The sequence below is a fragment of the Medicago sativa genome, chromosome 7, assembly GCF_051527215.1.
Source record: "Medicago sativa cultivar Bolivia chromosome 7, Bolivia_mono, whole genome shotgun sequence".
NCBI classification, from domain to species: Eukaryota; Viridiplantae; Streptophyta; class Magnoliopsida; order Fabales; family Fabaceae; genus Medicago; species Medicago sativa.
The window spans coordinates 51,701,413-51,715,599 of record NC_140755.1 but is presented as its reverse complement, the minus strand read 5'-3'; the positions used below and the strand labels follow the sequence as shown (position 1 = coordinate 51,715,599).

Here is a 14,187-nt window from a genome sequence, read left to right as displayed (position 1 = left end):
GTGTTTTGAATCTTATTGCATTGTTGTTTTGTTGTTAAATTGTTTGTGTTTTTTTTTTTAAATTTCGATTATATAGGTTTTATTGATTTTATGATATGTTAGATTTATGTTTAGGTTTTATTGTTTTGACGATTTGTTGTAGAATTGTTAAAATTGTTAGAATTGTTAGGTTTATGTTTTATGATTTTAGGATAGTTTAGGTTAGAATTGTTAGAATTATGTTTTGATGAATTGTTGTAAAATTGTTTAGATTTAGGTGTAGGTTTTGATGATAGTTTAGGTTTAGGGTTAGATTTTGATCTAATGATTTTATCTCATTGTTGTTTAGTTTAGGTTTTGATCGTCAATTTCATTTTATGTAGACATGTCTCAGAATCAAAACCAGGGTAACGTTCAGGGTGATGAGAAGAAGAAAGAAAAATCGCCTATGACATGGCACGAAATCACATGTGATGGTTCCGTCAAAAAGAAGGATTCGAAGGTACCGGTGTACAATTAGTCGAGGTTGAGGAGGAGCAGGAGGACATGTTACTTTGGTCCTCAACCAAAAGCAGGTGTGGCAGGGACTGTAGCGGGCAACCCGATTGACTTGTGTGACGATGAAAATGAATGAATGTAATGACTTGTAATGCCTAATTGATTTGGATCTTTTTTATGTTTTTATTAATATGTCGCGCACATTTTGCTACATTTTCCTTAACATTATCGTGCTTTTGAATAAAAATTGCGTTTTGATAATTTCAATTAAAGTCCCATTTTCAATTGTGAATAATTGCGTATTCGAATAATTAAAATTGCGACAGCGTGAATTCGAATTCAAATTGCGTATTGAATAAATTCGAATAAAAAGGTACATTACATTACATTATATCACATTCGGGTTGCACCTTCAAACTACAACAATTATTACAACAATTATCTTACCACTGAATGGGGCAAATTCAAACTTGCTAAGCAGCAAGACTCCAAAATACAATCAGCATCTTGAATGATGGTATTCAAGTGTCAAAAGAATGAGGTGCATTCCTTGACACTTGAATACCAGCATTCAAGATGCTTATCGAATGTTGGAGTCCTGCCTATTAACAAGTTTGAATTGCTTCATCCAAAGTAAGACAATTCTTGTAGTTGGAATGCACCTTCCAACTACAACAATTGTCTTACCTTTAAATGGGGTAAATTCAAACTTGCCAAGCAGCAGGACTCCAACATTCGACCGGCGTTCCCATCGTTCCATTCAGAAGATTAAATTCTTGTTAGTTTGGTTTAAATGACGGTATTGAAGTGTCAAAAGAATCAGGTCCATTCCTTGACACTTTAATACCTTCATCTAAATCAGCCTAACAAGAATTTAATCTTCTGTATTCTATTGATAAAAGGTCTAATGGTGAAGTTAAGCTTGAAGATAGGTTTTTTAATAGCTTGATTAGGAGTTATGGTGAAGCTGGATTGTTTAAAGAGTCTGCGAAGCTTTTTGAGAATATGAAGTTGATTCGTGTTTCGCCGGATGTTGTTACGTTTAATAGTGTTTTATTGGTTTTGCTTAGACGGGGTAGGACTAATATGGAGAAAGAGGTTTATGATGAGATGCTTAAGACGTATGTGTAAAAATTTTAAATCATCAAGATCGACATATTATATGAAATTAGAACACACTTACCGGACTCGCCGAGGTTTGAGACAAGAGTCTTCCTTTGCCTTTCACATGCTCCGGACTTAGGGTTTTCGATGGGGCAAACCGCTAATGAGCAGAATAGTCAGAGTGATGGCAAAGGGGACCTAGCCTCTCAATTTATAACCGTGCAACCCTAGGCACCACCCATCATGGGCATAGTGTTTGGGCCTACACTATGTTTCTACACAAATCAGATTAAGTGCCCAAAAGCCCAATATTTATTGATCACTTTTATTAGGGCCTAAGCATCATCAAATGGATCACAACATCAGTCCGTTTTTATTAAAACCAAAACCAACAATTGATTGTAGCCCACAAAATATTAGAAGAAATTCTAACATTCTCCCACTTGGGCAAAATCAATTGTCTATTTTAAAAATAAAATAAAAATAAAAATTTAAAAATAATTTTTGAAAACGACTCTCGAACTGATAACAAACTTCCTAACGTGGCCACTACATGACCCCATGATGCAACACTTAATAAAGACTCCGTCCAACTAAGAACCGAATGATATCAAATCATGGCGGTAGTTATATCCTTAATTGATACAACACCTTCCATGGTTACAAATATCACCAATTTTGTCGACTAGTCATCTGTGTATAGTGTAGCAAGAAATGATATGTCAACGTGATCATCGACCATACTATCATTTTCATTGTCGGTCCTCAATTTCTCTCAATGCCTTAAAGCTAGTGAAATTATGTGATTTCTCTCAAATGCTTAAAGCCAAAGAAATTATGTGATTTCTCTCAAATGCCTTAAAGCTAGAGAAATTATGTGGTCCACGGAAAACCACATTGCCTCAGCTCCAAAATAGTGTCAATCACCGGCATAGTGATCTCAACGACACTGAGCTCTAATTTTCACACATAACACATCAGCACCAAAATAATGTTAACAGACGGCATAAAGATCCTGTCAACATTGAGCTCAAATTTTTCACATGTAATGCCTCAGCTCCAAAATAGTGTTGATCACCAGCATAGTGATCCCTTCAACACTGACCTATAATTTTTCACATTTGATATTTGATATATACAAGAATTCATCTCATCATCAATAATTAAATTGAATGGAAATTCACATCAATATATCAAAGAAAATAAGTGAAAGAAAAATTCATCATCAAAAAATTAATAATATAAAATTCAAACTCCCACTAACCAAATGCATCAAAAGAATCCACAGTATTCATGTTATTCAAAATGACTCTTGAAAACAATGAACCTAAGTCATTTGGTTAAAAGAACAATTAATGTCAAGGTTAGGAAGCCAATGAATGTAATAAATAATTCATTACCATAAATTGTAGGAGTTGGGAGCCACTAATTTCATTTTCGACAATTTCAAAGGGTTCAAAAATGCTAGTTATAACCTTTGGTTTTAGTAAATTTGCTTCTAATGCAATCCACACAAGTACCTGGATCATCAAACTTTAAGAAAGGTAGAATATTTACTTCGATTAATTTCTCAGCCCTTTCCCCAATAAATATGATCTAAGTGCTTATGTCATAAAGTAAAGGATGTCTTCCTCAACATTAGACCTTATAACAACAAAAGTTTTGACAACAAAAGACAAAACAAGGTTATGTGAAGTCAAAGACAAATTATATAAACCATCAACAAAAGATCCAGGGAGTCATGAACCGTCTACAAGAGATAATGTATATAGATGAACAAAGGATGAAGCAAGGTTATGTGAGTTTAATCTCAAACTTAGTTTTCTACCTCCAAGAGTAAAACTAAAACAAAGTTGCTTCAAAAGGTAATGCAAACAAGATTCATAGTAAATGAAGGTTACGTGAAAGATATATTATTATGGTGACATCTCCCACTGACTTCACAATTACTCCTAGATCATAATAAGAAATTAAATTGACATCTCCCACTGACTTCACAGTTTCTCTTAAATCATATTAATCTAAAATTAAGTTGACATCTCCCACTCACTAAAAGGTTATTACAGTTCATGCACGTTCTCCTAGAGACAACTCAAAATCTTACTTCCATTTGTTAAAATTTGACTTGTTTAACATCTCGATGGAAGTAGAACAATTATTTACAGAGAAACGCATTGTTTGTACAAAACATGAATTCATTAAAATATGTCATAAGACAAGATTCAGCTCAAAATAAATAAGCAATCATAACGAGGCCAATATAATTGTACAATCACCTTTGGGCAGAATGCACAAACTAAGGTCGAAACCCAAGCCAAAACCTCAAATGAGTTAATCAATGAGGATACATTGAACTTGGGAAATTGTCACCTTTGGGCAAACAAATTCTTTGGTTCAACATATACTCCAATAAATCCATCTTATATAAGTTAATCAATGAATAATAAAAGCATAACAATTATCCATTGAGGAAATATATGAGACAAAACATGAATGCATCAAAATATATCATTTGACAAGATATAGCACAAAATAAACAAGCTATCACAATGAGGCCAATATAATTGTACAATCACCTTTGGGCAGAATGTACAAACTAAGGTTATAACCCTAGTCAAAACATCAGTTAAGTTAATCAATGAGCATGTATTGAATTCAGAAATTTGTCACCTTTGGGCAGGCAAATTCCTTAGTTCAAAACATTCTCCAATAACTTATCCCAAATAAATTTTTAATTGTAAAATGCAATAACCACCTTTGGGCAGGAAACTACATGTTACAATTAAAAACATCCCTCAAACTACAAAAGGAAATTTCATCAATCAATCAATAGAGGCGGTCCCACTTTGGTGGTAACGACCTATATCAACGCAAGAAATTCTTTTTGCATAGGAATCAATTACTCTTGTCAAAATATAGATGACACAGAAAAATTATGCATCATTTAAATGCATCTAAACTGGTCAATATCGTTTCAATTTGCATTCATCGTAATTTTGTTTGATGCAATGCGATAAAATAGTACGTTAAAAGCACATAAAAGAAAATCAACATATAATTATGTGCTATCTTTTGTAAAAGTACTATTACCTCTAACCTCATAATCTCATTAACAAGTAATGATTTAAATCAATTACCTACACAGCGGAAATATATGGGACTTGAATTTCACCACTATTGAGGATAAAAGACAAAATAGTCACAAAAAATATTTAAGAAAAGACTATAATATCCTCAATGTAAGTCTCCATGATAAACAAAAGAGTATTCACCAACAAATTATATTTGCTTCTCATTAATAGATAATTGACATATAAGATTCTCTCACTTGATAGAGAATGATAGTTGGATTATCAATCCAAGACTCTTAAAATATTTAAACAAATATTCAACTATATTCTCTATCACACAATGGTCATATCAATTAATATTACACCAATAGGATATGTCCATCCCCTATAAAATAAGGGAACATGTGTAATCAAATTCAATAAAAGAATTTAAATTAATTAAATCTTGGCTAACCTCGAAAAGTGTAATCAATTTTCCTTGTAGAGTCATTAAGCTTTGATGACTTAAAGAAAGTTCCGCACAATTTGGCATATTGTCATCTCAATTGGTTCATAATTCAACAACAAACCAGTATAACAAAAGAAAGACTCCAATAATATATCAATACAATACAAGGATAATAGTTTTCAATTGCCTTCAGAATTGCTCAAAAATTAACTTTTATGATATTCCACAAGCGAGCATACCAATAAGAACAAGGCAATATAGAATTTATACAAAATAAATTCATATACATTGGTATTTGGTGATATTGACAAAACTGAGTCTAAAGTAATTTCACAATTACAACACTTTAATAGAATAATTCACTTCTATAAAAGAGATTTTCACATATAATATTTTAGACTCACGTCCTTGAAAATATATGAGTTCAAATTCTATAAGATTCTCATATTTAATTGACACCAAATATTTACACATTTCACAGAATAAAATTTATTCCCATAAATAAAAAATATATGTTTGGAAATTAATCCCAATCAGATTACTTAAATTTCAAAACAAATCAATCCATCAAAATCAAATCAAATCCTCTTGAATATGCAAATTTTGATCCATCAAATATTAATCATGATGTTTCATTCTAGATTTGAGATAAAATGAAATTATGCTTGATGGAATATTCATATAGTAATCATGTCAATGTTTATACACACTAGATGCACATACAAAATGAATCACAACATGTGAAAATTGTTTCAAAAATCGCAAACCTTATGGCAACAGAAACAAATACAAAATCAATTTTTTAGTGACAAAAACAACATCAAAAAGAGTAGCACAAAAATACATGACCTTAATTTGAACATGACTTCTCAAAATTATCTCTGGTTCCACAAATGCAATTGTAATTCAATCATGATAAACATATTTTTTTTTAAAGCAACTTCAATCTATGCATAAACCAAATCTCAAATCCACTCAAATAATAAAATAGAAACTATAGTCATATATAAAGGAAACTATCCATAAACTTAACAGAAGAATGAGCCACACAAAAATGGATCAATTTACCAATTTCAGGTGTATTAATACATCTCTGACACATAAAAATAATAATAATTGAGCAAACAATTATTAAAGAAACATTCAAAGCAGAAACAGAAACATTCAAAGCATGAGAGATACATCAAAGTTGCCAAATACTTCAAGAAAATAAAGAAGCCATGCTGATTCAACAACAATGTTAAAACAAAACATGTCCACTTATATAAACCGGAAAAGTCCAAACAATACCAACATGAATGAACCAACTTGATCATGGTTGTTATAAAACCCATAAACGATACTTGCATCACATGAATGCACAAAAGAGGAGATTGTTGTTTGGATCGAAACATATAAGGAAAGAATAATTTCGGCACTTATTCATAGTAGTAATAAAATATTAATACCATGAATCAAACAAAAAACTGAAATTAGTTCACGTACGTCGCCGGTCCTTAATTTTAGCAACTAACAGCGATTTCAAGTACCATTGATAAATTTTGATGAAACCAACACTTGAATAACTCCAAATTAAATGGTGGTTATTAAACGAGAGGACATAGTTATATTACTCATTCAGGCTTATGAATTTGAATAGTGGTTGAATACTGGAGTGCCAATAACTATGGAACGCTTGAACCAATTTCATCAAAATCGTTAAAGTATTGTGGGATTATATTATAAACAAATGCTTTCAATCAAAATAAACAAAACTAAAGAAATCGCACACACTAAGAAGGTTGTCAATGGAAGGAAGAATAATAATCCGGAATTGAAACCAAAATCCCAGACACCGGCAATCGTTGAGTTCACACAAAATTGAGGAAATTTAACCAACTTCACGTTGGAAAGAAAAATTAACTTTGAAAACCCCAAATTATATAAACCCCAAATTATATATCATGACGGAAAGATCAAATTTAAAATTAGGGTTCTAAATCATATAATATTAGGCTCTGATACCACGTGTAAAAATTTTAAATCATCAAGATCGACATATTATATGAAATTAGAACACACTTACCGGACTCGCCGAGGTTTGAGACAAGAGTCTTCCTTTGCCTTTCACATGCTCCGGACTTAGGTTTTCGATGGGGCAAACCGCTAATGAGCAGAATAGTCAGAGTGATGGCAAAGGGGACCTAGCCTCTCAATTTATAACCGTGCAACCCTAGGCACCACCCATCATGGGCCTAGTGTTTGGGCCTACACTATGTTTCTACACAAATCAGATTAAGTGCCCAAAAGCCTAATATTTATTGATCACTTTTATTAGGGCCTAAGCATCATCAAATGGATCACAACATCAGTCCGTTTTTATTAAAACCAAAACTAACAATTGATTGTAGCCCACAAAATATTAGAAGAAATTCTAACAGTATGGTGTTAGAGCGGATACATATACGTATAATATTTTGATTCGAGGATTTTGTAAGAATTCAATGGTTGATGAAGGGTTTTATTTTTTTTTAAGGAAATGACGAGTTTTGATTGTGATCCGGATGTTGTTACGTATAACACGCTTGTTGATGGTTTGTGTAGAGCAGGGAAGATTAAGGTAGCACATAATTTGGTCAATGGTATGAGTAAGAAATGTAAGGATTTGAGTCCTGATGTTGTTACTTATACGACTTTGATTCGAGGGTACTGTATGAAACAAGAAGTCGATGAGGCTTTCGATATTCTTGAAGAGATGAATGGTAGAGGGCTTAAGCCGAATATAGTTACGTATAATACTTTAATAAAAGGACTTTGTGAGGCACAAAAGTGGGATAAGATGAAAGAGATTTTGGAACAAATGAAAGGCGATGGTGGATCTATTCCGGAGGCATGTACCTTCAATACACTGATTAATTCACATTGTTGTGCTGGAAACCTTGATGAAGCTTTCAAGGTTTTTGAAAACATGAAAAAATTAGAGGTCTCAGCAGATTCTGCCTCGTACAGTGTTCTGATACGGACTTTATGTCAGAAAGGGGACTATGATAACGCAGAGATGCTTTTTGACGAGTTATTTGAGAAGGAAATTTTGTTAAGTAGCTATGGCCCTAAGCCGCTGGCTGCTTCTTATAAGCGTATTTTCCAGTATTTGTGTGAAAATGGGAAAACAAAGAAAGCCGAAAGGATACTTAGACAGCTCATGAAAAGGGGCACACAAGATCCCCTATCATACCAGATAGTGATTTTGGGGCTTGTAAAGAAGGTTCATACGAAAACGGATACGGGCTTTTGGTATGGATGCTGAGGAGGGATTTTCTTCCTAACATTGATATTTATGACTATTTGATCGATGGTTTTCTTCGGAAGGATAAGCCTCTCCTTGCTAAAGAGACACTAGAGAAAATGCTAAAGAGCTCATATAAACAAACATCTACTTGGCATTCTGTAACATCCCGATATTTTATACATTATATATATGTCATTCGTAATATTTTTCTTGATTTATAATTTACTACAACTTATTTTATGTGTAAAATATTTATGGAAATCTTGACATTTTCTACTTTGGTTAATTAATCAATTAGAACTTGAATTTTATTCCATCTACTTTAATCTTTATAAATCAATTTGGGATGGAGAAAATAAGATAATTATTTCTTAAATGTTTTTTTTTATTCTAATCCTTTATTGCTGCATTTTAATTTGTGATTTATTTTAAAGTTAATTTGTATTATATAAATTATTAAATTAGTGTTTGGTTTAGACTATATATGTGTGTATATATATTATAGTACACGTTTTTTTTAAGGAATCTTTACGGTACACATCATTTTGGTTGCCTAACTACCTAGTCAAATACATTGCATATTGCCTCCTAATTATTAGTGTAGTGGTCATGCTTGGAGAGAAATAATAGCATAGAAAACCAACTCATATTTGGCATAAGAGGAAACCGTTTCAGTCAACAACAGACCCATGACCATGATCATTTGTGCCTTCTCTTTCTTATACAAGTTAATCTTCCTTCCTTAAAGTCATTGAACGTGTCTGTTAAGTGCCGATACTGTCTATATTTAATTTCACAAATTTTCCTTCTCTCAATTAACATATTAGTTTCTTTAATGGCCCAAATACAGAAGACCGGCTTCCTTCCCTAGTTAAAACTCATATTGCTCTTTCTCTGATCCCTCTCTCACTTTGCCCATTGAATCCTATTCAAATTTCCATGAATTGAGTTCTAAATAATTAGGAGCAATATTTAAGTTGGTTGTCCTGCCTAACCGTCATTAGGAAAAATGTAGTCTCTCTCCCCATATCAGGAAACTCACGCCTCTTTCATTGAGTTTACACATTGTTTATACCATTTAGATTCATATGCCTCCACCACTTGGTCCATCCAAAAGATTTGTAGTCTCTCACAAGTGTGCATCTAACAATCTTTTTCTAAAAACCATCATGTCTGTACCACGCTATTTCTTGGTTTCTATGGTTCAATCTTCAAAATAATTATTGGAGTGTGATGAATCGTGTTTGCACCGTAGCTGCGAATTTGAGGCATAAAGTCGCAGCTTAGGAAGGGAAGCAGTCCAAGGTAAGGGATTTTTCCCATACGTCCATACTAAGTGCTAGGCTGTGTTATTAAGTAGAGGTAGCAATTTTTGTCTTTTAAAAAGAAAAATAATTAAAACGTATTTTCATGGTAAAATTAATCCTTTTTAAAAGTGATTATTATTAATTTTGAGTGATTATTCTTAATTATGTTTTATATGAAAGTTTTGTATGATAATGTGGTGTGAATTGATATATTTTATATTATTATGCTTTATATGTTTTTGTGATGTTGGACAAGAAATGTTAGATTTTTGATGAATTAAAAGAAAAGAGAAATATGAAAATGTGAGTTTGTGAAATGATTGACTATTGGTTGTGTGTTTGATGATGCGTTAATATTTGGCTGTAATTGCCTTAGTGGCGGATTAATATTATATATCTGTGTGTTGCCTTAGTGGCGGGTTATAATCTGCATTTTCATGATCATGCATGGTATATGCATCTGTGTGGTGCCTTAGTGGCGGGAATTGCAATTATATTCTGTGTGGATGCTTTAGTGGCGGGAATTGCAATTATATTTCTGTGTGGTGCCTGTGTGTCGGGTTATATCCGGATCATGTAGTATTTAAGAGCATGCATCTTACACATAATTGCATTGTATTGGGTTTGTTATACATATGTGTGTTGTTATTCATCTGTGTGTTGATAAGTGATTAAACTATTTTATTGCAAATAAGATGTGTGTGAACCTTACTTTGAAGCATATGATTTGAATGTATTTTTCTTAATTCTTTTTGATTGAGAAGTTTTGATACTGTCTATTCTATGACATTGTTTCTTGTGCTTTGAGTATGAACCAATTTGGATAAGGAAATTGACCCTTACATTAATATAATGTTGTAGGTACCAAAGATGATATGTGAAGTTTGTGATGAAAGCGTACGCGGGGATAAAAATTGGGTTTTTTATTGAATTGTAATTTTAGAAGTAATTTTGAAGGATATTAGTTTAAGAATTTTTATTAAATTATGTAAAGAATATTGTATAGGTTTTGCTACGAATTTATTATTGATGATAAAAAAGGAAATAGTAGTAATTTTCGAAAAAATGAGAATGAATTAGGCGTAATGTCTTGGATCAAAATCCTGGGCGTTACACATTCTGTACTCAATAAACTTTTCAACTAAGTGTTTACAGCTACTTTTTGACCGTGGACCCCAAGTTAAAGCATTCAAAATTACCGAGTTGATTTATAAGAATGGATTCCGTGTTAAAATGGATGAGGTTGTTCAATTTCTTTGCAACAAAAGAAGGGCATCGGAAGCATGCAAACTGTTGATTTTTAGTTTGAAAAATAATGAGAATATCGACATTGATTTGTGTAATATTGTTATTCTCGATCTTTGTAAACTGAACAAGGCTTCAGAAGCATTTCGTTTATGCTATGAATTGGTGGAGAAGGGTTTACATCAGGACTTGATATGCCTAAATGATCTGGTAGCTGCTTTAGAGGCAGGGGGTAGAACAGAGGAGGCTGCATTTATATCAAAGAGAATACCAAGACATGATCTTTTCCATTTTGATTCTTATAAAGTTAAAATCATAAGCTTCTACATGTGGTAGTTTGTTCATATTTACTATTCTAATAAGTAATAGAGTATTTTAGTTGATTTCTTCAAAAAAAAAAAATAGAGTATTTTAGTTTGGCGTGTATACTACGTGATACGATACATTCAACAGATTAAGAGGCTAGATTGGCATGAAAAGAAGTTAGGGATCCATTATCTGCTGAAAACAGGGTCTGGCCGAGTCAATGCAGATTGTGGAAGGTCGTAAATGAGGGCTATGCCTAATAGGCAATTCAATCTGGACTCCTATGTTGCTTCCTGGGACTATCATCAATGGCTAATTAAATATTGGTAATATGTTTTGCCTAATAATTACTGCATTTGTATAAATTTGACCTTTTTATATGCTTGGTCATTGTTGCTAATCATAGATGTAATTTGGTTTCGAAAATAGAAAAAATTCCTTTTTGTTTCTTCTTTGTTCTATTGTGTTTTTTTTTTTTTTTTGCGGTTTCAATTTTTCTGAACATGTGAGAAAGATCAGAATTGTGCTAATCTAATAATTCTTTTCATTGTTCACATATTTTTTTTGAAAAATGCTTTCAATACTGACCAACTCTCCAGCATCTAACTTTTAACTCAATCTGTTATATGCCACACTTGTTAATTCAAGATCCGAGTCTTTCAGTAGTCAGAAAATAGTATCAATCCATATGATCAGGGATTTCTAGGATCTAGCAACGTGATAATGAAGGACTACTTACGTATAAGTTCAAGATAGTTTCTTTGGAATAAACTGAATTTTAATATCTGGAGACTTAATCAAATGCCTTGGTTTCTGATGCAGATCTGTAAACTTTCTCAATATGTTTCTGTATTCTAATCCTGTAGGTGTGTCTAATTGATCATCATTACCATTTCTAGAGATATAAGCCATTCAGCTTCTTGTCCTCTCGCGTTTTTTTAAATATTTTACATGAAAAATTGAATTGATGATTTAACTTAATGGTGTGGTAAAGGATATTTCTTTTATATTATGTAAATAAGTCTAAAGTAATGAGGCACTGCAGCAGCAGCCCTTCACACATTCTTAGTGTGCGAAGATCACAAGAAATCTAAAATAACCTGTTTGAGAGAGTGTCCTGTTTTCTCTTAATAACCTGCTGATGTTGATTCTTGTGATTTAACAAGTTTCCGTGTTGTTCGGTGCTATTTAGACACGAAGTTTACTTGTACACAACCACCACACCAACAAGATACACACTCAACAACAAGTACAGCCAAAGCCGTAGAGTGACTTTATGAATCAATCAACAACATTATACACTGATATAAATTATTTCAAATGATAGACCATTTAACTCCTGATATCTATTTAGTATGAACTATAGTTTTCGTTTGTTTCCCCTTATATTTAACTATTGGTCCATTTCTTCAAGGTTTCCCCTTCACAACAAACCTCACGTGTCATACAAAAGCTATGCAATTGGACTTAGAGAATGAATTCCTCTTTTAATTGTCCAATTTTTCTGGATGATTCCTTCTAACGAACTATTGGACTAAGTGTTGTCCTTACTCTGTCTTCATAATCTTTCCTAACAGATTGTGTCTTCTATAGTTATTATTCAAATATATTCTAATGCCCAAACCAAAAGGAATTAGTAAATATATTCAAATATATGCATGCTGGCTAAAAAGAAATTAGGTAAATAAATGTTAGTAAACTAGTCATTATGTTATTATTTATCAAAGTTTGAATCCTGGACCTCTTGGTTAAAACCGCATCATCATCCATTAGCTAACCAACTGACCTGCCTGTTTGGAAAATAAATGTCAGGACTCCATTGTTTTAACATCTAGTTCAAAGAATCTGTTACGCTCATTTTCTGTGATTGCCACAAAATTGGAAAGTTAGAGGAGTGTCTTGTTTTACCTTGATAAACCTGATCATGTTTATTGTTATAGTCAAGCAAGTTTTGGTGTTGTTCATGATTATAATACTAAGATGCAAATAAGTTTACTTCCTCTGTATAGATTGATAAAAGGGTTAAAAAAAAAGTGAACAGTGCGAAATACGTTGATCCCTCTTTTTTTCTAAATTCAAATGAACTATTAACTAATGCTTGGTTATGATTGTGTCTTCAGTGTTATTGTTTAGAGTTTGTTTATTATACTGGGAAGTGTTTGTCTCATATGACAGTTAATATAATGATCAGGTCAGGCTGATATTTCTCCATTCGAGTGATGAACGATTTAGACGAGGCTAGTGGTGGAGGATGAGAATATGCTAAGACAGACATATATTCATGAATTGCTTGAAGTCTCCTGTCGGAAAGAGTAACAAGGTTGCCGTCAACGCGGAATGATGAAAAGATGTAGCAAATTAGATCCTCATGCTAAACTTTCTAACCCTTAACATGATGTCTCCACTATCCACTAGTATCTTCTGCCGCTCGAGTTTCACATTGTTTTGCCTTATTTTTGAGACACTATCCGGAAATTCGTTCAAGAGTTCAATCATTTCCATTAGTTTTTATTTTACTTTTACAAAAATAATGGTAGTCTAGTTTATATGTATTACATGACTCTGTGATGTTGCCTTTGCTAGTCTCACGTGTTTAATTTCCTGTGTTAAAATTAAGTGTCTTGTTCCATATTTGATTTCAACTCAGTCACTCTTAGAGTTTAAGGAGTTCGAACTCTACAACTCATCTTGTTCGAACACTAACTCCAATTCTAACTCACCTGAGTTTCGTAAATTTGTGGCCGCGCCAGAGATCGTCGTCAAGTGGAAGGTCCGATGGTGATTTCACATTTGGATTTGAGCCTTATTTGAGTAGCGATGTTGAATCTCTAAACCACATGAATCATCGTTAATGTTGTCCAAAGGATTTATTTATTGTGTGGTTTTTCAATTTAGAATTTTGTTTTCATACACAAATCATACCATTTTTTTTTTAATCCTTGGTAGAGGAAGATATATAAA

At 32.6% G+C, this 14,187-nt stretch overlaps 1 pseudogene across 1 annotated transcript; it reads left to right on the top strand.

The window, feature by feature from the left end:
- Positions 1–364: 364 nt before the first annotated feature.
- Positions 365–13,842, top strand: LOC146906593 (pentatricopeptide repeat-containing protein At1g02060, chloroplastic-like; annotated as a pseudogene). The gene is made up of 5 exons (XR_015020162.1): positions 365–455; positions 1,349–1,602; positions 7,521–8,526; positions 10,717–11,552; positions 13,418–13,842. The product of XR_015020162.1 is annotated as a pentatricopeptide repeat-containing protein At1g02060, chloroplastic-like (transcript).
- The last annotated feature ends 345 nt before the right edge of the window (positions 13,843–14,187 follow it).